General features: G+C 45.4%; 1 protein-coding gene across 3 annotated transcripts in view; it reads left to right on the top strand.

The window, feature by feature from the left end:
- Nucleotides 1–25,402, top strand: part of CCDC18 (coiled-coil domain containing 18) — a 1,105,805-nt gene that overhangs the window by 457,538 nt on the left and 622,865 nt on the right. The window lies entirely within an intron of this gene.

Here is a 25,402-nt window from a genome sequence, read left to right on the forward strand (position 1 = left end):
TCTTTCTGTTTTTCCAAGCCTAATTGATGTGGGTTATGAGACGTTCTTAAGTGTTTACCAGATACCTCAACATTACCAATTATGATTCAACAGCAGATTATGTCCGATGTTGTGAAGAATTGGATTTTGGCAAGTTCACCCCCACTTTTTAACTATTAGTCCTGGTGTAATAGCTGAGAGTGCACTGAGGCCAGCTAACCAGACCTCATTGCCAATGCTCTGATGCTTAAAAGTGTATGTTTGATTGGCTTAAGTTAACTTATTTATTTATTTTATTTATAAAGTTTTATATAGCGCGAACAAGATCCCGAAGGATATCAGAGGGGTTTACAAAGGATGGAAGGCAGGACATAAATCTAATAACGACATCAAGTAAGAATACACCACAAGAATAATAGCATAATTCCCAGACAGATGAATCAAGGAGAGTAGAACAAAAAAAACGGTATAAAGCAGGCTACGGGGGGTGGGCACATAATGAGGATAGATCCAATATCGACATCAAGTAGGAATACACAACAGGAATAATGGCATGATTCCCAGACAAATGAATCCAGAAGAGTGATACAATAAACGGGAAGATAGCAGCTTACGAAGGGGGGCACATAATACGGTACAGAGGAGCAACATCACATGATGGTACCTGAAGGTACAATGGTTGTAGGATCAATGATTTCAAACAAATGATCCTAACCCAGTTAAGGTAAAAATGTGTTACTCAGGAATTTTTTGGCTTCCAGTTTGAAAGCAGTTGTTGATGAGATTATGCGTACTCTGGTGGAAGAGTTCCATATCCTTGGGGCAGCGCCGGAGAAGGCTCGGAGACAAGTTCTCTTTTGCCCAAGGATGGGTGGTTTCAGAAGGAGAGTGATAGCGCTTCGTGAGGCTCTCCCACCACAGGATAGTTCAAGCATTTGCGCTAGGTACATGGGGGTTTTGAAGTGCAGGGCTTTGTGGGCCAGAACGGCAATCTTTAACTGAATTCGAGCTTCGTAGGGCAACCATTTGAGAGATTTAAGGATTGGGGATATGTGCTCATTTTGTTTGGTACCTGTGATCAGTCTAGTCCCAGTGTTCAGTGATGGCCTTAGTGGAGCCAGGGTGCATTTGGGAAGGCCACAGAGCGTAGCGCTGCCGTAGTCTAGCCTCGGCAGGACCAATGCTTGTACCACCTGTTTGAAGTCCTTTTGAGGAAGGAATGGCTTGATATTTCCAAGCGTCCTCATCAAGTGGTTAGCTCTCTTACACACATTACTGATATGATTTTTCATATTCAGGTGCTTGTCAAAGGTGATTCAGTGAAGTCAGTAAGATGCTTCAGCCAAAGGTCTAGCATGGGGATGTGGTTCGGGGAGGGGGAGATGAAAAGGAATTCCGTTTTGGAGGTGTTGAGCAGTAGATGGTTCTCAGTTAACCAATTTTGCATAGAATTTATGGTGGTGGTGTGTGAAATGATGTTGTCCGGGGATGAGATTTTCAAATAAAGTTGTGTGTCGTCAGCGTACATATGAAAGAGTGTTTGTGGAGGTTAGAGAATTAGCTAGTGGTTCCAAGAAAAGGTTGAATAGGATACGAGATAGGGCGGACCCTTGGGGGACACCCATGAGTACTAGAGAGGGCTGGGAGAGGGAGTGGTTTGCCTTGATTCTTTGCGATCTGTGGTGAAGGAAGGATGAGAACCATTGCAACATCCAACCCGAGAAACCCATTCTGTTCTTCAAAATGGATAGGAGGTTGTCGTGATTAACCGTGTCGAATGCAGATGAAAGGTCAAGGAGGATTACGAGGCAGGACTCATTTTGGTCCAGCATTTTTAAAATGTCATCCATAACGTGCGTGAGAGCCGATTCAGTACTGTGCCCCTTCCGAAACCTGGATTGATGTTGGTCTAGGAGTTGGAAATTCTCTATGTGAGCACAGAGTTGGGATTGTACGCATTTTTCAAGTCGTTTAGCTAGTGTGGGGATGTTGGAGATAGGGCGGAAATTATTGAGGTCAGTTTTATTTGCGTTAGTTTCTTTTTAGTATAGGTAACACCTGAGCTGCTTTTAGGCAGTCTGGGATCATGCCTTATGATAGAGAGGCATTTACAATCCTTGTCCAGGTGGGAAAGAGTGCAGTCTTGATTTCTTTGAAGATGGTCGGTGGCAGCGGGTCACTGAAGTGGTTAGATGGATTGATGTTCTGAAGATTCTTGTTGATGTCTTTTTCACTAAATGGGGTAAAGCTGCCCCATGAGGCATTGTTCTTAGTGTTAAGGCTGATAGGTTTACACTTTTCTGAGAGGTCAAGGGGTGATGTGGACCCGGGGAATGGCAGTAGAGCCTTCTTAGAGGCGAGTTCAATGGTGATGAGTCTTGACGTCTCGGTGAAGAAGGCAGCAAGAGCATCGCACGAAGGTGGGCTGCCTTCGGAGTCAGAGTGGTTTGGACCTACCAATAATTGCTGTTTTACCAACTCAAAAAGTTTCTTGGGGCGGTTTGCAGTTTGATCAAGTTGGTGTCTGAAGTAGTCTGCCTTAGCGCTCTTGATTTGTTTGCTTAGAAGCTTCTAACATCTCTGAGGAGTTTTAGTTGTTCCAGGGAGGTTATGAATCTCCAGGAAAGTTCAGCTGCCCTAAAGTTGCGGCGCTCCGAGTTTAAATTGTCGTTGTACCATGGTTTGTATATTTTTGTTGAAACATTTTTTTGTTGGAGCGGTGCAATGTTGTCCATGATTTTGGAGATGGTCGAGTTGGAGGAGTTGATGAGTAACTGAACCTCAATCAAGTCAGTTTGGGAGGAGAGGGCAGATTTACAGTGGGCTGCTAGTTCAGCTGAGTTTATTGATCTGAGGTCCCTTTTCCAGATCTTTGATTTCGTTGGTTGAGCCTTCCTCAAAGAAATCTTCCTGTTAATCTAAAAGAGGATGCAGTGGTGGTCGGACCAATTGCAAGGGTTAATGGTATCCAATGTGATGGCCTGCCCTTTCAAGATAATGAGGTCTAGCTTTTCTCCTTTAATGAGAGGAGTTGGTTGGTCATAGTGCTGAAACAGTTTGTGATCATTTAAAAATGCTTTAAGTTAAGTTACCGCGTGGTCATTGGGGTTTGTCCAGTGAAGATTGAAATCACCCAGGAAGATTTGGTACACGGCCGAGTCGACATTGTCAGAGATGACTTCCATTATTTGTTCGATGAAGGGGAGATTGTCCCCGGGTGGGGGGGATAAAAAGTATGAAGTTTGCAAATCGGCAGGTTTTACTTGAGATATTGAGACAAAGGTATTCACAGGAGAAGGGTGAAGAGGACTCCAAGTGAGAAATCGAGTGTGTTCTGATAAATACACGCTAGGCCACCCCCCAGCTTCCGAGCTCTGTCTAGCCTAATTATGTTGTGAGTAGGAGGTACTAGTAGGTTTAGAATAGGAGTGGAGGTGGAATTTAGCCAAGTTTCAGTGAGGATGATAATGTCTAAATCATTGTGTTGGATGAGGTCGAAGATGTCAGAGTGGTGTTTACTCAAACGAACAAGAGTTTGCTCAACCTCACTGGATGATAAACAGACTGAATCTTTATAATAATTAACCCTCGAGGTCACTCAGGCTGGACCATAGGAAAGAAGGGGGGAGGAGGACACCAAATATATGATCAACATTTACAATGTTTATTGATAGTTTAGTAGGTGTATATTGAAAAAAATAAGATATACAAACACCACAGAATACAATAATTCAATGAATATTTACAATATCGGAGCTGGACCCCACAGAGAAATCACAAGGGGGTATGTTGAATATAATCTCACATTCATATTAACACTACATCACATTCAAACCATTCATAATCAGCAATTGTACTACACATTCGTCTACTACCCATAAAAATATTCGAACAGAGATCCTCTCAACAATTGGTTGGTATACAATGTAGGTATGTGTATCAATCAACCAAACAAAACAGTAGGACACACCTACGCGTGTTTCGGTGCAATCACCCAATGATGTGGGTGCCACCTTCTTCAGGGCATGAGTTTTATAAAATTCTGTGCTCCGTGGGGCCAAGGCTAGGTCGTATTGTGAACCAGAGAGGTAGTCATCAACAAACAAGATCGGTGTTGGATGCATACGATCACTCTGAGAACTGGCACGCGATAAGATGGTAACTAATGTGGGGCGGCGCCAAACAAGAAGATGTCAAGCTACGAGTCGTCGGGATTACGCATTGGATATAGGTAGATTCTTTAGATATCTTCCAACTTTTGGTCTTGTGCGGAGATCGAAGAATGGCCGGGCAAAACTTTCGAGGCGGGAATAATGGAAACAATGTAGCACTGATCCCAAGTAGGTACGATAATAAGTCCGTATAGTTATAGCGATGTTTCTGATATAAACATTCGTACAGGGCAACAAATAAGCCTCGATGGTAACGTCCTGATAAGAAGGAAATAACCGGTGGTGTTTACTGGCTGACCTGCAATTGAGGAGTACACATTTAAGTCATGGTGGATTAGTGTGGGAAGAAGACTGGGTGATGTTCACGCTCTTGAGGTTGTCTTTATTGATGATTCTAAGATTGTGGGGATGTTCTCTTTACGGGTTAGAATGGATGGTTTGTATTTGGTTTGGCGGGATTATGTTGGAATTGGACCTAGTAGAGTAAGAGTTTTGACGGTCATTGAGATCATTGGGCGCCAGGTAGGTCTCAAATCCTTTGGGGCCGGAGGGCGCGTTAGCTAAGGGAATGGTTTGCAAGATGGGGGGGGGGGGGGGCTATGAACTGGCCCATGCGTTCACTCACTAGGTGAGGCTCTGGGTAGGCTCACAGAGGTGAGGAAGGAGCTGATCGCGGGGAAAAGATCATTTGAGAGGGCTTTCAGGTCATGTAATTCAGCAGTGAGGAGGTGCAGCTGGAGAGTTCTATCATCCAAGCGCGTAACCAAGTCTGAATGGAGTGAAGGGTGTGTTGGGAAAGCGAGTGGAGAAAGGGGGCCTCGGCGTAAGCCCTTGGGATCCAAGGTAATGGAGAGTGGTTCCTGGGGAGGGAGTTGATCAAATGGGACTAGTGGAGTTCCTTGACCCTTGATTATCAAGGTGGGAGCATTAGCGAGGGTGATATGACCATTGAGCTGGGAGTCGGATAAGGTCCAGACAGGAAAGAGTGGGTTTGACCGATCATGGTCGGTGGCGGGCGATTGCCCCCTTCAACAACATAGTAGGAGGCGTGGGGAGAGGGAAGGGGAATGGGGGGGGGGGGGTCAATCGAGGGGCACTTCAGCAGGGGACACTGTCGCTCGGTGATTATCTAAAGGCGAAGAGCGATTTAGAGAGAGTGAAGGCCTCCCCCAAGTGGTGGGGGGAGGACTAGTGATGACCTGAGTGATGGAAGGGTGAGAGTGGGTGTCATTAGGTTTCGCCGAAATCCCTCTTTTAAGTAAAGGGAAGATAATGGCTTGCTTAATTAGATTGACATTGGAGGCTTGGATTAGGATGATCCCATTGTTATAGAGGGTGATGGAGGCATTGACGTTGAGCGTGGACTCTGTAGTAAGTTTGAGACCATGCAGTGTGTTCCTGGTACTTGTTATTCGGAGCATAGAGTAGAGGACTTTTCGCCCACATACTCTTTTCCTGGTGTAGAAAATAAGGTCATTAACTCTACTACCTTTGTTAGTGCAAAATAGACGTCCGAGATTAAGGTTTCGGGCCTAGCCCTGAGTATGTGGTGCTTGTGATTTTTGGCGGCATTTTTTGATAGGTTGGGTGGGTAGTTGATGATGAAAGCGTTGGATCCTGAGGGATCAGGACTTAACTCCATTTTGAGAGTCTGTCAATAGTCCGATGGTGAAGTCATATCCGTAGGGCATGGATGGTGTTAAGTTGAGAAATCATTACTCCGGTGTGTGGGATAATGACAACAACTCATTCCAAGATGGCCACCACAAGCAGAAGGTGTAGCCAACACTTTTCTCTTTTTATGCCCAGTCCAGGTGTGTGGGATAATGACATCATGCCCACTCCAAGATGGCCACCAAAATGCAGAGGGATTTGAGCCAGTCCTTTTCTATTTCTATGCACGGCATAGTAAAGGGCCAGGGAGGGGGGCATCCCACCAAAAACTCAGTGAACAGAGGACAAAATGGCTGCCCGAGATCAACTATAAAGATAGACACAAGCGAAATGGGCGTCCCTCTATGTGAACAAACAGAGCCTGGGTTGCCATGTGATGTAACTCCAGAAACTTCCAAGCCCCGCTCTCACCTCCTTAAACCGGGCAGGAAAGCATCGCGGCATTGGGGATAGAACCGGTACTCAAAAGGTTTCAGTGTGACAGTGTTCGATTCACACACCAGGTGCGGCGGCCATGTTGAGGTCAGGCATGCAGATGCCCAACATCATTTACAAAACAAAGAAGAAAAAACAACCAGACACAATGGATTCTTTTTAAGAATCCGTGTGACAACGTTCATTCCAAAAACCCCGGGTGCGGCGGCCATGTTGAGGTCAGGCAAGCCGATGCATAGGGGACCCTCCTCTGGTGCTCCCCAAAAGCCACCATCAACTTGAATGCTCTGCTCATCACTCCTCCAAGCGCCCCTTTTACCTATCCCTGCACCCACCACCAGCCCCGCTGTTACCTGATCTAATGTGTCTCATTTCAATTACAGAACAGACGCCATGATAGAGTCCGGCATCGGCGCCAAGAGCGTCCCGTCGCTTCATGACACAACCGGTGGGAGAAACCTCAACGTTGATAGTGAGGCTGTGGCAAGACGTTCAGTAATCACTCAGGCCAAAGCTCAATCGCGATCCTACTGTGTTGCAAAGGCCCAGAACCAAGCCAATGACCACTCCCATGAGGGCAGCACTCTCATCGCTCCTCGCGGGCGTGGAGGGAAAAGCCGATAGATGGCAGCCTTCTTCTTCTATGGCTGGTTCAAGATGTTGCACCGGTGTGAATCCGCTGGAAATGTTCCCTCGTCAAAAGCCTCCGCAGCGCTGCCTCTCCAAGGGGGGCCGCACTGTCTTCGCTCGTCCCGGGCAGAAAGGGAAAAGCCCGTTCGTTGGCGTCTTCCTCCTGCTCGGGCCCGCTCACGATGTTGCCTCAGAGTGATTTTGCTGGACTTATCCCTTCATCAGGGTCCTTTGCAGCGCTACATGCCACGGGTGAAATGGATCGTAGTGCCTCCGAGAACCGCAACCTCAGTCTCGTTGCAGTTACACAGGCAGTCTCACCATCAGCAGCCGGGTTCCCGGAGCACGCCCCGGGATGTAGCAGGCAATATCTCCGTCGACCGCACGTGTCTTAACACCCAGGACGGTAGCAAGCAATATCTCCGTCGGTCGTAGCAGGGCTCTCAAAGCAGCACGCCCAGGCACTTGGCGCCAACTGTACTGTGGGACAACGCAGCACCGCTGGACGGATCGGAACAACAGGCCAGAAACAACTCAAGGACTCTGCATCAGCCTAAAGTAAGAAAGGCAGACATCGGGGGGCATCGTTGTCAGAGCAAGGTCTTCAGGTAGATTTCTTCTCAGATACTCTACTTTGCAGGGTGTAAGACTGTTCGTTGCATTACAGCCGAGTTACCCAATGTGGGGATGCCAAATAGCTGGATTGATGGGGGATATCCAGGAATAGTCACCAGATAGTGATCCCAAGCCCCGGAGCATCTTTGGCGAGCTCCAGCTAGGCGGCCATCTTGATGAAGAGTGAGAACTTACTTATAAATCCCTAGTATATAGCACCAGAGCTGCCCAGGGCATGTAGTTTAAAGCGTCCCTCATCGACTGCGACTCTTATTGTGCTACCATGAGTGTGACAAAGCTGCAAACTGGTCGATCAGTTTTAAAATTCTAACTTGACTTTGCCATTAAAACGTATTAAAGAGTCCAGAACTTCCTTTTTAATCTATATTTTTAAGATGTATTAGTCACTCCTAAGGTAGGCACGAGAATTCCAAAGGCAGGGTGCTGTCTGTTAAAAGGTAGTACATGTCTTTTCACATGGTCTAACAGTAAAAACCACAAACTGTCATTTTTACTGTGAAAAAGCTAGTAGCCTCATTTACAAGTATTGGGTTACACGCTGATAACTCAGCTGTGATTACTCCAGAATGGCACTATTGAAGTTGGTAGTTCCAAGCTATCAAAAAAATTGGTCCATTAAACCCAACTTGATGCCCAAGTTGAATTTAATGTACCTTTAAAGTAAAAGGCAACCTTAGAAAGTTTCCACTCTGTTGTCTAAGTTTTCTGGTGGCTATGTACAGTTCCTGACCTCGAGGTAGCTGGTTTTTGGCTGAACTTCAAGGAACATCGACCCCTGTGGCCAAAGTCACCCCCCCATATTTGTGGATCGAGGGTTTGTCCCTGGAAGACCCCTGTAGACTGGATCAGCATCCTCCAGCCCTTGCATCAGGACCACTTCATTGATGTCTATGGTGAGTTGCCTATAGAACCTGGAACTGAACTGGCAACTACTTTGGCTGCAAGGTAACAGTCCTGCTAAGACTTACTGCCCCCCTTGACTTGCTTCCTGCCAAAGTTGGTCACCCAAAGTAGGGTGGAGTAGCCAAACACAACTTTGTAAAATCTTTTCAAAATATTTCAAAGTAACTGCTAACCACTTCAGTTGCCAATGCTTGTTTGCATTTTGAAGCAGTGATTTACAAATTACTTATAAATTCATACCTCCAGAACCAACTGGTGGATTTTGTTTGTTTTGGTTTCTAAAAATTCATAAAAAGATTTATTTTTATAAATTGGTGTTGGGTTCCTTTGTGTCGCATTTCTTTCTTGTTCAATTGTTTTGGTACTACTGAATGCTTTGCACTAGTTTCTTTGCTAAATCCAGACTGCTTGAAGTCAGAGCGACCCAGGATTGACCTAAGGTTTTACAAATTAGCCTGACTGGACCCAAGACAGATTTGTGAGTTTATTACACAGTAATGTTGCACAAGCGCACCATGTAACAAACCGTATTTACTCATGGATGTCACATTGAAAAGTTTCTGGGTTCAAACTCTGACAACCCCCACAACATCTGCATGTCATGTCTGAGGTATGGGGCCTGGCCACGACTTTTCTGCTTGTTACCCGTGAACCTTCATGCATCAGAAAGCCTTCAGGGAGGAGAAAGACAAACTATTTTTGCCTCAGGCCAGAAAGGACAACGTGAAATAGTCCCTCTCACCTTCTTCATGTGGAGCGATTCTCTAATAGGTTCTCTCACAAGAAACATGAGGAGTGCCACAGAAAAGTAGAAATCCTTAACTTCCCTGATGACAGTCCCTCACCATGGACCATCCAGGAAGTCTGCAGCGACACCAGTCTTTTCCTCGTTTTCTTTGAAGCGGACACCTGTCCTTTAACTTAAACTGGATTTTCTAGCTCCATTGGCTGACTTGTCTCAGATCAAAGCCTTTCGACAACCCATGAGGGATATCTTCAAGACTGCCTCCTCATTCCTTTGGGGCGCTCATGATTCTCAAGGGTGGACCACTTTCCTGCATGCTTCACAATTCCAGCGTATCTGACCAAGACACCACCTGGCTGTGCATCTCCGCAAGCTCTGGTCCTTGTGCTGCTTCCATGAATGGCGATTCTGACATTGGCTGTTTGAGCCCTCAAAGTCTGTGGAAATTGTTTGCGTGGCTAGAGGTAAGGTAAAAGCTTCCTTTTGCTGAACCTCTTCTCAAATCCTAGAGGTTTGCACACATGGAAGACTTCTGGACTTCAGAGAAATTATTGAAATTTGTGACAGATGCATTTAAGCTGGTACCTTCGAGTTTCGATATGAAAAGTTGAATATCGTCTCACGAATAAAAGCTTTACAAACCCACATGAGTACTCCAGTTTACATTCCTGTGTAAATTATAACAGATTTGACATATCCCGCTACGCTGTCTTTCGGCAGTGCTCAGGGGGACGTCTCCTAACTCAGGAGATGCTACCCTTTTATGATATTTGTCACACTCACCGACCAGAGAGCGATACCTCTGAGGCACGCGACAACCTAGCTACTTTGTTCACCTAGTAGTGCGTGTTTTACTACCTACTTTCTAGAGATCTGGACTTGACATGCCTAACCAGAATTTTATATGCATTAAGGAAAATGACTTGGAGGTGGACAACCTCCTCCCAACTTATCTCCCATGTGCAAGGTTTTCTTGGATCTTCAAATTGGTAATGGCTTGGATACATCTACAGAAGAGAGTATCCCCTCCCCGTTAGGACCTCTTTCTTAGGACATTTGTTGCTTCATGTCTGTTGTAGTTAAAGCAGCGTTTGAGTTGTCTTTGCCATTTATAGAGACGAAGTCTAACCATTCTACAGTAAATCCAACAGCTGTTTTTGATGGCTCTTTACCTTTTCTGTTGTTAAACACAGCATTACTAGAACCAGTGCTGGCTGCCTGAGGGAAATCCTGTCATGCCCTGCAATGCACAAGCAGTTTGCTTGGCACCATATTTGTTATCATTCCACTCTCCATGTAGACCTTGGTTGTGGCTCAATTGAAATGGTCTGCTTGCATGTTAAGCTCTCTCTGGCTCCAGCTCTTGGGTGTGTTTCTAGTTCTTGTGTGTGGCACAGTATAAAAGCCAGATCTGGATTGGAACTCTGTGCTTTCCTTGGAGTCTTCTGATTAGGAGACAGCAGCATAGTAAGGAAACCAGGCTATTAGTTGTGCAGGATATGAGGCCTGCAGTAAAAATAGGTTCACAATCTTCCCCTCACTGGGAACCTAGCACCCCGTCGTAGCGCTTGACTCAGTCAGGGTAGTGAAGTGGAACAGTCCAAGGCCTATTCAGGGAAGGTTGTGTGGGCTAATATTTACCATTCGCTGGCACGTAACAATAACACTCAATAAATGATTGTCCAGTCTGTGCTTTTTTATTGGAAAAGGAAAAGTACATTTATTACACACGCTACTCAATACTACGTAATAATTTGCAACTATATACATAAGGTTGATGAAAATCCCCTTGGTGACACTTTGAAATCACATTTGACCCCTAACTGGTGATGGCTCCCAAAAATCACAGTATCCCCCCCCTCTCATACCAGATGGCACATTATATTTAAAGAGGGCGTCACTTCAAATAAAGTGTACCTAATGGCTTTGTCAAGGTTACCATATTAAAAGACCAAGGATCACATATTAAAAACCATCTCTCTATCCCTGAAATCAGCAACCATGTAGTTCATGCAATCATTGCTGTTAATTAAGCATTGTAATGTTTATCAAAAATCACTGTCAGCAATACTGTTTTTAAATAAAGCATTTTCAAACAACATGTATCGGCATAATGTTTATACCACTTTAGGCCACAAATCAGGCAGGCACAGAGCCTTGACACCTAGGGTCCCATTTCAAGTTTCTTTGGTGGGGCTGCTGCAACTCCTGCAGCCCCCACTATTCCCCCCCCCCTCCCCCCACAACTTTTGTTATAAGCCTAGGTGGGTGTCCACCACAAGGCGAGAAAGCTTTGGGCAAAATGAAGCCCGGTGGAGCTTTGTGGGACGCTCCCTCTAAGGAGCAATCCTATTTTATTAGTGGCCCGTCTGCTTCCTCATTCAGTGTGGCCTGGTGCTGCATAACTTTTGGTTAGTTTTTTCTCCATTCTTGTTTATCTTCTTGTGCCCATTTGACAACTGAGTGCTCTTTGTTTTGGGGGCACTACTGGAAGACTACTTCCAGCTGCCTCAGACAGCTCTTGCCCGGCTGGCACTGCTGTTTGCCAGCACGGGACCCGGCAGCCATGTAATCACTGCACGCTCTGTGTGAGCAGGAGGCTGAAGCTGCATTGACTGCCCTGCTCCCACCAGACGTAGGCACAGGAAGCGAAGGTGGGCCCACCATTTCTGGGGAGGGTAGAGGGGGACGTGATGATGCTGCCTCTTCCTTTCTTTATGTTGAAGGCCTGGGGATGGGGTCCTGGGTCCCAGGCTTACAGTTGCCGGTCATCGTATCCTGGGGATGGGTTCCTAGAACTTTTCCTGTGCATTTCGGGCCCGGTATGGGGTCCTAGATTCCATTTCTTCAGGTGCTGGCCAGGGGGTTGGTGGCCCCAGGCCTTGACTAACTCTGAAGAGGGCGGCCCATGCATGCCCCCTCCCTAGATCCTTAATTATTGATGCTTGTTTTGACCCCCAGGATCCAACATGCACTTCTTCGGTTGAGTAGGAGAGGTCAAAGGTCAGATATTTCCCCTTGAATATCTCTAGCCCTGTTCAGACATTTTCTTTGATTCTTGACTCATTTTGCTCCTGATGGCGAGCCTTAGCCACCTGGAGCTATTTCAGCAGGTCTCCTGGTCTCTAAAGTGGCACATACTGCAGAGAGCAGGTGCCACTGGCTCCCTGTGGAAGCTTTTCTACTTGACTTGGTCACTGGTGTTCCTCTCCTCCTGCTGGGGAACAGAAGTCCAGCACTTCCCCCAACTGGTCTTTCTGAGACGACAGGGACACCTAGTTTACCCCTACTTGGACGACTGGCTGGTAAAAGGGGCGACATTTCACTCTGCCAGAAAATCTACGCAGGCCTTTCAACGGCTCTTCAAGTCTCTGGGATTACAGCTCAACGTGGAGAAGTCAAATTTGGTTCCGAACCAGAAGCGTGTGTTCCTAGAACCACTTCTAGACACAAGGCTAATGAAGGCGTATCCCACTTCGGAACAGAATCTCAAGATAATGCGCTTAGCATCCCTTCTACGATCAAAAGAGTTCACTTCAGTGAGAGTATTCAAATCCTTACCGGGGATACTGTCATCATGCATCCTGTTGATTCCAAATTGTCGGCTGCACATGAGGCCTCTGCAGGATCAGTTGTACATGCAGTGGGTGCAGATACACGGTTCATTTGAGGACGTCATCTCCCTCTCTCAGACGATAAAACAGTCTGTCTCTGTCATGGTGGGAGAAGGAAATCAATATTTCTCCGGGACTTTCATTCAACCAGTACATTTTATTATGATTCCATACATTGTGGTACTGCAAGTCATGCCCGACACTTTGGAAAATATCTTAAATACATATTCTGAATCAGCCATATTCTTATGAAGCGAGTATTCAGCATTTTCTCATTCAACATATAAATTGTTTAAGATCGTTTAAGATCGTTCCGTTTTAAAAAGAAATGATTTTCACCCAGCCTGAGTTTGTATAACACACCATCCAGCTAGAATGGCCATTTGAGGAAGAAAATATTCTTCCAATCCCACTCATGAAATAATAAAAAAATGTGTTGCCATAACAGATTAGGTCTAATTGTTGTGGTTTATGATTACGAGTGGGGGGGGGGGGGCGCGACCTAATCTGTTTTTTTCCCCTGAAACTCCTTATTGTATGGAATAGTTGTGTACGGCGGCTCAGCCGTGAGAGTTTTCTTTTAAAGAAGTGTTTGCACGTTCCAGTCAGTATTGAATTACTATTCGCATTCTTGATAACCTCTGTTCTTCATCCGATATATTTGCATTAGGGTGCTAATTAGGTTAGAGACTCTATAGGATGAACAGACATTGTTTAGCCTTCACAGATGACCGGATAGCTGCTATTCTGTCAGGTCCGTCTCTCTTCCCTGAGGCATCATTAGCAAACTCCACATCAGCTAGGGAAGAATGGGAGAAATTGAGTACCCTTAAGAAAAACCAAGAAAGGATAGCCCTGCATGGGGCGTTGATGACAGAATACTTAAGAGCAGGTGCAGCCCCAGCGAGCCTATTGGTGCGGATTGAATCCAAAAATGTTCTTGAAGACAGTCAGTTCTGGGTCGATTGGAGTTACATTGCCAACAAAAGTACCTGGGAATGGCTGATCTTGATTATCAATACCGCCAAGAGGCTCAGTGAAGACCTTCTTAAGGAAATTGTTGATTTGGAGGAGAGTATTAAAAGAGACACCACTCTTGCTGATACAAAGGAGCAGCTGGCAAGGTTTCAGGAAGACCTTTCTGATTATAAAAATTATATGATTAATCAGAAAATAAAAGGTCTGAAACGTAACCTAGAACGGTTTACTCATTCATGGGCATTTCCTTATGTTGAGGATAGTTATTATTAACAAGGAACTGAACAAAGACAACGGGGTGGCCTAGTGAGGGGAGGGAGACGATCAGCTAGATGCACACCATGCAACTGGACGTTTGATAATACTTCCAATGAAGATGATGATGTAGGAGCCCAAGCAGACAAAACTAACAGGGTTAGATTTAATCAGCCAGAGCAATCGAACGAAGATTTGGGAGGGCTATTACGCTCTTTTAGGACAAAATCAGAGAGGTCACAGAGGGGGAGGTCAAAGAGGCAGAGGACAAATACGACAGAATCAGGATCGGACATGGCAGACCTTCTCCCCGCGAATCACTCGCAGCCGGGGAAGGAATCAGATGTCAGCGATATTGTTGTAAATTTGTCTGACCATACACTTACTTCAAGTGAACTACCGGTATTGAACAAAGGTTTGGAATTTGTTCCCACCCCGACACACGATTCCTTTAAATTAAACTTAAAACATTCTTTGCAAATAAAACACAGGATCCTCTTTCTCCTTTTTGTACCAACCTACATCGGCCCTCACAGTTTTGTCCCCCCACTTCGAGTCTAGGCCCTGAGGTTGTGGTGTTTGAAAACAAGATACTAGATTAAATCAATTCTTTCGAATGTACTGTCCAACATCAAGCTTTTAACAACATGAGCAGAGAGGATTGGCTGGCAGTTAGGAGTCTACAAGACAACCCCTTGATCACTATAAAATCGGCGGATAAGGGTGGCGCGGTGGTTGTCATGAATACCATTGATTATGAGAATGAAGTCATGAGACTGCTTGGCATGCGTGAGAATTACCGGCCATTGGCCCGTGACCCTGTAAATGAATTGCTGGAAATTATCAAGCAGCTTGTAGGTGCGGCAAAAGAAGCCGAGTTCTTTGTGAATTCGAAACCAAGAACTCCGGCTTTCTACATTTTGCCGAAAATACATAAAGCCCAGCAGCCTCCATCTGGTCGCCCTATTGTTTCGGGTGTACAGTCGGTTCTTGAGCCTCTTTCACAATTTGCCGATTTCTTTCTAAGAGAGTCGGTCATCAAGCAACCCTCGTATGTTCAGGATACTAGGGATTTCCTCAACATGTTGGAGGATACTCTTTTTGATACTCAGCAGGAGCTGCTTGTGACTATTGATATTGAGTCACTGTATACTTGCATACCCCAAGATGCTATGCTGGTGGCAGCAGCGCAGGCACTTGGGGAGAAAGAGTGGTTTTGTGATACTTCACAATCCTTTGTTTTACAGTGTATTGAAATTGCCCTAACTCGTAACTATTTCATCTATAAAAATGACCTTTTTCTGCAAGTCTCGGGGACTTCTATGGGCGCGACTTTCGCGCCCAGTCTGGCCTACATCTATGTGGGCCAGTTTGAGGAACACTGCATTTTTCATTCGTCAAACCCCTTCCAGAGGAATATTCGCCTCTGGAAGCGGTATATTGATGATGTTCTATGTATTGATTTGGTGAGGCACTGAGAAAAAGCTGCTTGAATTTTTGAACTGGTTAAACACTTTAGATAGCAGTCTAAGGTTTACCTGGTCTTACAGCAACCATAAAGCAGTATACCTGAACCTGGATATTACAGCGAGTGATGACAAACTCGTTACCACGGTACATCAGAAGGCAACTGATAGGAATTCACTGTTGCATTATAATTCTTTTCATCCTCGGGCACCTAGAGATAACTTGCCTGTAGGGCAGTTTCTGTGGTACCGTAGAAACTGCTCATCCACAAATGATTTTCTACAGCAGTCAGAGCTGTTATGCCATGCCAGAATGACAGTCAAAAATGCCAGAAAAGGGGCTTTGAATACTCCACGAAGTGCACTGTTGGAGAAAAATGTAAGAGCTAAAACTGATTGTCTTCCGGTAGTCATGACCTTCGATCCTTTGGCGAGTAAAGTGCGCCAAGCCATTTGTAAACATTGGGCAATACTGTCGACTTCGGACTTTAAGATGCCCCCACCGAGATTTGCTTTTAGAAGGGCTGACAACCTGAAGAAGAAACTGGTACATTCATGCCCGAAACCAGACCCTAAAGTATCTACACTCCCTGCTGGACATTACCCATGTGGGTCTTGTTCGGTGTGTGACCTTACGGTGAGGACAAACCAAGTAGAGCTTGCTGACGGGAAAGTTTGCATCTGACAAAGTTTACTAATTGTCATACAGTGAACGTGATTTACCGGTTGACTTGTGGATGCGGTCTTCATTATATAGGACTCACATCCAGAAAAGTTGAGATCCCCATCCAAGAGCATCTTAGTACGATTAGAGTAGGGAAACTCACAACTAGGCTTTTACAACATTTCAAAAATGAAAAGCATGATGCTAGGTCGTTGACATGGACAGTGCTGGAAAAAGTGGTGGGCGACATCTCAAATATAGATAAAATATTATCCAAAAGAGAAGCCCGCTGGATTTTTTTCGAAAAAGCGATCAAGTGGGCTTAAATGATTGTATAGAGTTGAACAGAGTCAGTAATTGACCCAATATATCAGGGCTCTGATATAGATAGAGTAGTTCTGCTTTCCTACTTTGTTCAACAATTGATGTCTTTTTGAGAAATTCATGTCAATAATTCTCCTTGAATATATAGTCTTTTAGATGCTTGTCTTTCGAACATAATATTCTCAACAGAAGTTGCGCAGCTCACTATTATTGTTACGGCATGACTAGGAAGTGTTTCGCTGTAGATCTAGAGTTGTGGTACTTAGTCTTGGCCATTCTAGCTGGATGGTGTGTTATACAAACTCAGGCTGGGTGAAAATATATATTTTTTTAAACGGAACGATCTTAAACAATTTATATGTTGAATGAGAAAATGCTGAATGCTTGCTTCATAAGAATATGGCTGATTCAGAATATGTATTTAAGATATTTTCCAAATTGTCGGGCATGACTTGCAGTACCACTCCAAGATGGCGCCTCTAGCGAAATGCCGATCACGTGATCTGTAAACGCAGCGTTTCCCCGGGCTTTGCTGCCGGTTTTTAAATGAGGAGAACGCGTCTGGGCGTGTTGCTGGAATGAGACAAGGCTCGCCTGTATGACAAGACGCGGTAAGATCGTTACAGTTTAAACAAGGAGCTATGGTGAAACAGTGAATGCCCTTATTGGAAAAAGAGCGTGTGTGTTCCCAAGAACCTTAGTTATGCTGGGAGATATAAATGATGGAAACCGAAGCCGCCTTTACCGTGCCCTTTGGACATAAGATGAAAGCGGTTTCTCGCTGTGTGGATAAATGAGGCTACTGTGGTCTGGTTACATTTTGTTAGTAGTACGTGGGCATGGTGTAAAGGTGGTGCACTAACTTGAATGGGGTCATTAAGTGATCCTGTCGGGTTGCAATTGTTTGCATTCACCTTTAGTCAATACATGTTGAGGAGAATGTCCCACATGAAGTTGCTAAAATGTGTTTTTCCTTGCAGACTAAGGACAACATAAGTGTCTTTTTAAGAAACAGGGCTATTAAGGTCTGATAGCTCTTGTATGATGTGGCTTAGTTGGTACGAGGGGCCTTGGCTACTACCGGGTAAATACAAAGAATATAAATGCCTGGTGATAAAGTTATACAGGTTGAATGCATTAATTATAATTAGAATTCTGTACTGGCTGGATTCGCTTTTAACGAACCTCCCTTAATTTAAACAGTCACTGGGTGCTCACAATAAGGGTCCAGATAAGGTGGATGAAGTCCTCGTGCCCTGAAGAAATTACCACAACAATTGACAGGCAGTGAAACATGTCGGCCCAACATTACTTGGTCTGCAAACATTACGTTTTTTGTTTTAGTTTTTTTAATAAGCCCACAAGTTCAGAATAAAGTGGTTTGTTGGTGACTGTGGGGCTTATCTCAATTTTAATCACACGGGGTTGAATTGTGTGATTGCTACACATATGTTCACCTGTTTCACTGGTTTTCTGGACACCGTTTTTGTTTTTCACGAGGTAGCAACCTATGATGATAAACGTGGGCATAACTGGTGATATTTAGCCAGCAAGCCCCCTTTGGTGGTGCGCACGTGAGGTGCTACCTCGATCTTTCACATTTTTCACTTTGTTACACATTCTTGTGTCATATATACCTGTCAAAGTATGGGGTATTTTATCAGTGTCTGGTGACTCATAGGTTGGTTCCTTTAACTGTAAAATGTATGGCGATTATGAGTAGGGACAATAAACCCAAGAAAGTGAAGCGTTGTTGTTGAGGAAGAAAATATTCTTCCAATCCCACTCATGAAGTAATTAAAAATTTGTTGCCATAACAGATTAGGTCTAATTGTTGTGGTTTACATTTTATTAGGATGACAGACGCCTCAGTGGATGGTTGGGGGGGTACTTCTTCAGGAGCTGCAAATTAACTGGAAATGGTTGCTTCAAGAAACACGTTCACACATCAATCTCTTAGAACTGAAGGCAGTGTTTCTGGGACTGCAGGCCTTTCTTCCCAGAATCCAGAGATCCTCCGTTCTAGTAAGAAAAGACAATACCACAACAATGTTCTACCTTGCCAAACAAGGGGGTACCAGGTCTCTCACTGTATCGGAACAGGCCCAGGAAATTTGGAGATGGATAATTCATCACCACATAACATTACAGATAGAGCATTTCCCGGGCGTGGACAATGATTAGGCAGATTCTCTAAGCAGAACCAATTACCAGTGTCACGAATGGAAATTAAACGACGCCCAGTTGAAACAGGTTTTCAAATTGTGGGGGCACTCCAAAACTGGATCTATGTGCGACAGAAAACAACAGGAAGTGCGAAAAGTTCACCAGCAGATTTCCTCAAAGGAATTCTTGAGGGAACACACTACAGCTGCAATGGACGGGAACATTCGCCTATGCGTTTCCGCTGTTTCCCCTCATCCCACGAGTGTTAAACAAGATGAAGCAAGAACCATGCCGTCTACTTCTCATAGCTCCGGCATGGCCGAGGCAGTTCTGGTACACGGAGCTTCTTCTGTGTTCGATTTCCCCACACATTCTCTTCCCTCCGCTACCGAACTTACTCTCGATGAGCAATGGTCAAATTGTTCATCCTCAAATAAAGTGTCTAAGCTTATCAGCCTGGAACCTCACGACTATGAATTAGCAGACTTAAGCATCTCTCCGCATTGCAGGTCCATTCTGCAGCGGGCCAGAGCTCCATCCACTAACAGGGCTTATGTTGCAAAATGGAAGAGATTCTGTCATTGGATCAACTCTGGAGCAAATCTTGCCCTACTTACTTCACTTAGCCACGTCTAATTTAGCTCACTCATTAATCAAGGTGCACCTGGCGGCAATCTCCAGGTTTCGTAGAAGGCCAGGTGAACTCACTTTGTGGTCAACAAGACTCGTTAAGGAGTTTATGAAAGGACTCTTCAATGTTTTCCCACCCGTGAAACGTCCTGCAGTTCCGTGGGAACTAAATACAGTTCTTGCTCAATTGATGAAATCACCTTTCAAACCCATTCACAAAGCTGATTTGAAATATGTTTCTTGGAAGACGGCCCTACTCTTAGCCCTCACATTCTTCAAATCAGACAGGATAAGCTTATCTTGAGGACATATCCCCAATTAATTCTTAAAGTTCCGACTTTATTTCAGTTGAATGAACCAGTTGTGCTTTCCAGGTACCTTGGGAATCCTTCATCCAACGCAGAAAGAGCATTGCACATGCACAGAACAAAAACGTTCAGAAAATCTGATCAGTTGTGTGAGCCCTTTGCATCACCTAGAAAGGGTCAAGCCCTTTCAAGAAACAGTATCGCACGTTGGATTTCCTCTGCGATTGAGTTCTGCCACAGCAAGGCTGGAAACCCTTTATCTGCAAAGGTATCTGCACACTCAATGAGGAAGATGGCAGCTTCTACAGCACTGTTTGCCGGTATGTCGCTTCCAGACATTTTTAGAGCGGCAACATGGGACAACGTGCACACATTCACTAAGCATTACTGCTTAGACTCGGCATGGAAAGAGGAAGCTGCTGTGGGTCAAGCTGTCCTGAGACATCTGTTTGCCTAAGGTAGAGTGTTATCTATTATTTCAATTTGGTCTCGTGTATTTGATTGTCACAGTTATTAATTGTTTATGATTCGTGTTAATGTATAATTTATAAAGATTATCAGGTGTTCAATATCTCTCTACTGGCAAAAGAAGGGCTTCACCTAGCCGCAAGCTATGGTTTTACACTGCTAACTACTCTGATACAAGCATGTGAATCTATGAAAGATTCAATACTGGACCTGTACACTGTGGTTCTCCAGTATTGTTATCTTTCATAGATTTGCATGCGGCCCTCCCTCCTCCCCGTTAAGGCTTGCCACTTCTGATCACAGGCTATTTCTTCACCTTAGCACACTTGTGCGCGAAATGTGAGGTCTGGTGGCTCTGACTGGGGAGCTGAGCTCTAGGGCTGATCTGTTATTGGTCGAAGTTTGGACCTACATAAGGAGGCTAACGACTGCCAAAGATTGTCTCTTGCCTATCCTTCTGGATGTTTCTTATGTACTTCTATGGTACTTCTTTTCTAATTACCACAAGACTCCCAACATGACGATGGGGAAGATACAAGCATGTGAATCTATGAAAGATAACAATACTGGAGAACCACAGTGTACAGGTAAGTAACTTGTTTTATCTCCTCTAGGTGCCTGAGCTCACTGCCAGAGACATTCCCACCAATTCTTTGAAGGGGAGTACCTCCTGTGTTGGCCTCAAATGCCTGGCTTCTTGCTCTTTTAAGTGGGCCTGGGCTGTCCCAAACCTGGTACAGTGCAACTACTAATTACAAGATGAAGATTTTCCTCCCCACCCCTTTTTCCTCACCCCAGCAGGGTAGCAAACGGTCTGGAATTGGATCCTGAGCCCAAGAAAAATGAAAACTTTGGACAACCTGCATATTCAAACTTTTTGTACATTTTTCACCCCAATTTGATACCTCATTTAACTTTGAAGGCCTAAGGGAATTTAAGGCAGCTTCTCCCTATGGGTATAATATAGTGACACTGCAGATCAACCAGTAAACTCTACTGACTTTACCTATGAGTGCCCACTAATATTATAAGGCCTACCTCAAGTCAATATCTAACCTTGTAGAGTACCCTCTGCGCCAAGCTACCTGTGTGCAATTACCCGGCCCGCACACATGTTCACTTGTTACTAGCCAAATGCCCCTCACCCTCACTGCATCACAGTGGCCTTATTTTAAAAGGCAGGCACTATTAATAAATGTGCAGTCCATTTACCATGGGATTACTGTGGGTGAGATTAGAGTAGTGAGACTCACCCACAGTAAAACGTCCAAAAACAGGGTGATCAAAAAGCAAAACATCCGGGTGGAAATAATGGGCAGAACCAAATTTGCTACAAGCATCTAGGGATGTTTACTTTGACGATGCTGGAGAAGGCAGACTGGTAGTCAAACGTACAATTTTGCTGTGGGCTGCTCTTTGCGTTAATTGTGTTATACTTTGTTCAAAAGACCCTCCCACTGGCATTTGTGCAAAGGCTACAAAAGTCATTTTGGCTTCTGCTTCTCTCAGCTGGGGCATGTTGATGGCTTATATCTGAAAGGCAGTGACTTGGCCTTCTTTAATGTCTACTAGCTCAGGCGTGGAGTGATGGTTACTTCGCGAGGGCTGTGTTAAATGATTTCATTGGGTAAGTGAAATTACACAGTTCTGCCTGCCAGAGAGTACAGCTATGGATGGGGCTCCTTCATAAGGTGAGGAATCTACAGGAATAAGTATCTTTCAGAAGAAAAACGTACGTTCAGTAAAGCAATTTCTGATGAATACTTCTAATTGCACATTCATCACATTGTGAATATTTCACATGCATAAGACTAGCTACAGGAACTTTTCAGCAGTACCCCTGCATGTTGACAGATGGCATCATGTGTGACAAAGGAACCGCATATAAAAGCCAGACACTGACTTCAGTTCCTTTATTTCTGTGACACTAGACACAGATGCAGAGCTAGTCCTCTTCTCTCCTCTTAAAATGTATCACTAAAGCATTACCAGTGTACAATGGAAATTTCGCCCCTTAAAACTACATGGTTCAAGCCTTGTAGGGACTTTTGCAAGCAAATAACTAACACAGATCCGCATCAGGTATATCTCTGGTGCTTTGGGTCACGACACAACTCCAAGACCTGCGCTGACTGTGCCCAGATGAATTTGAAGAGGATATGAGGCAAAATCTGTCATTACTAAAGAATGATAGACTCCATACCCTGACCGGTTAAGATTTTGAGGAAAGTCCCATTACTGCTCCCACTCCCCAAGTTGTTCCAGCGGCAGGTTTTCGACAGTCAAAGCCATCAGGAAAGTTAAACAAAAAAAAAGTCCAAGAGAGACTTTGCACCTTTCCGGCACTTTCTAACTCCTGAGAAGGTGCGAGGGCTTAAACGTGCCTCTCCGTTGTGCTCCTGATCCTGATCTCCTTCAGTGCCAATTCTGACTCTTGTGGACACCAAAGAAAGAGGCACTACCATTTTGGCTCAATGTCTCCATGCTAAACTTGTCTCAACCAAGGTTGTTCCCCAAATTCTCCAGAGAGCAGCCTTTTGACAACCCATCAGACTCTCAAACATTACTTTTATCCCCAAGTGAGGGATTAGGTGGGGGCGTGGCCAAGATGGCAACGGTAGCAGTCTCGTAAATGCAAGCTCCATCCTGTGCAATCCTATATCCTGGGATATAGTTGGTATCTCACACTCTGCCGCGCTGCTTACTCCCACTGGGCTACCGGATCAACTGGAGTCCTTGAAGGCAGTGGTGGCCGCCTATACAAGTCAACTACGACACCAGCTGCCGCGAGCTGCAGGTGGCGGTCCAAAATTCGTGGGCCATGCTGGGTGTGCTGCCGGAGGCCTAGAAGGCCTGGGGTAGTCTTGGGCTGCCAAGAGACCTATGGTACCATGATCTGAAGTTCGGGGATGTCGGTGTTTTAATACTGCCCCTGGGAGAGGTGCCGTGTCCTTTGGGACTGGATCAACTTTCCACCTCCCTAGTCTTGGCTGTGGCACATGCTGCAACTTCAGGGGTGGTAGGTCCCGTCTGGACCCTGTGGACTGTGGAGATGGAGTGAGTGCCTGCTCCTGGATCGGTGGCTCTCCTCATCGAGGTATTCTAAGTGAGGAAATTATCCAGGCACACCTGTGGGGGCCAATTACTCCACGGAGGGGTACCATGGTCCTTGGTGCTGCCCGGCCCCTCCCTCTTTTCAAGGCCCATAGTGCTGCCTGGCCCCTCCCCCTCTACGAGACTAACCGTGCTGGTCGCTACTGCCATTGCCGGAGGCTGCTGAGCAGAGAGCCCTGTTCTTGTGCCGTGAAGGAAGATCATTGGCACCAGATGCATATCCGCTGGGAAACTCAGCTGTGCACCTAGGGAGCAAAGCAGACCACACTCTGGAGAGGTGAGTGAACCTCATCCCGACCCTATCATCCACAGAGACTTGGCCTGAGAGAGTTGCATTACTACATGGAGGATTCACTGGAACCTCTCTTGATGCCCTGGGACAGATTTGTTCAGGATGCTTGCTCATGCCACATTACTCTGACTCTGCCTCCTCCCCTTTATCATGTGGATACGGAGGGGGGAGCCATTTTCCAGCGCTACCATATGCTGTTAGTGACTCTGTTATGTGATCATAGAGTTGGGTCATCTCCAACCTCCCCCTCTTCTGCATTGTCACGGAGGACCCGTTTCTCTCTACAAGGTTGGGGAAGAGATGATCATCTCCGCAGCTAGCTGGGAATTTATAACCAACTACGTGGTATGTGAGGCCTCCTTATCTCTGGGGAACCTGCTTGTGAGAGGTAAGCCTGCTCACCCCTGGACTACATATGATGAGGCTCCCATGAGACATCTATATCGCTCTGTTGTCACGGTGTGCGTGTGGGGTGTACTTGTGCATGGCACCTTTCTTGACATGATGGTGCACCCCAAAGGCTCCAAACCTGGAGATACCCTACAATCTCATGCCTCATCTTAGATGGAGACTCCCTTGATGGGACTACCCCCCAGTGCTGATCCTGTTCTGCAGGACACTAACACCAAGTTCGCAGAACTGTTGGCAACTGTGCGGGGGTTAAAAGTGACACTGAAGTCTACTTTGATTGTTGACATGGACCATATGTGAGAGGAACATAATAAACTGAAGACTAGAGTAACCACCCACGATGTGACCATAAAGGAGATTCAACCAGTTGTATCAGAAACGCCAGCTATGCTGACCGATGGGAGGTGGACATACTGAAGTGAAGGGCTGAAGACGCGGAGGGGAGATCGAAACAGAACAATATCCGGGTGGTGTGCTTACCGAGACGATAGAAGGCCCAAGCATTGGCCTGTATCTAGAACAATGGTTTACGCATACAGTCCTGGGAGGTAAAACGTCCACATTCTGCTCAGTTGAGCTGGCTCATCGAGTGTCCGCACGACCACCATCACCACCTCCGCGCCCAGTGGTAGCTCGTCTGTTTCATTGCCGGGACCGAGATAACATTCTTCAGATTGCTCATACCCAGGGTCCATAGCAAGTGGAGAATCAGACTGTTACGATCTTCCCAGACTATACAGCTGACGGCGGCTAGAAACGTAGAGCCTCCTACTATGAAGTGAAACACAAACTCCGACAACTCGTGATCAAATATTTGTTACTTTTTCCGGCTAACCTCCACGTTGTGGATGGCGTCCAGGTGCTTCTTTTTCTATCTGCCCATGAGGCGTGGGACTGGCTGTAGTCCAAAGGCTAACATCCCTCATCCACCCAACAGGACATGGAGGAGGGTTGACATCCAGCTCAGAATCGACATCACTCCAATTGTAAATACCACTACCGGCCCTCCCAGGAACAGGCACAGCTGGTGGCTGCATTTGTCCAGTTGGGGTCACCTAGCATAGGGGGCGGAGCTGGAGCCACGGACACTATGGACTCACTGTCCCTGAACGGTTCCCAGCCAGAAGACGTACCAGATACGCTGCCTCAATTCTGTCTGCTATTCTAGCACAGAAGTTTAAGGAGCTCAAGTGAGGGAAGGAAAGGGAAGGGGACAGCTGATAAATATGTTCCCTATACCTTAAGCTTTACCTGTAACAAAGCAAAAGAATATTTCTGCTCTTGTAATTCCAAGATGAGGAAGAGGCTTGTTTCAAAAGTAGTATGTGTGTCCTTATGCTTGTCTAATGACCAAGCTAAAAAGAAATATGAAATGGATGTCATTTATTTATACTATTCACACTCAAACACATAGTACCTCTATATGAGGAAACATATACACACCAAAAACAAGCAGAAACTGTGCCTCACAAGGGAAGAACCAAACGTCCTGGACTCCACTTGACTGCCTGTTAATTTTAGTAAAACAACAAAACAAA

This window comes from Triturus cristatus, chromosome 4_2, assembly GCF_964204655.1.
Source record: "Triturus cristatus chromosome 4_2, aTriCri1.1, whole genome shotgun sequence".
NCBI classification, from domain to species: domain Eukaryota; kingdom Metazoa; phylum Chordata; class Amphibia; order Caudata; family Salamandridae; genus Triturus; species Triturus cristatus.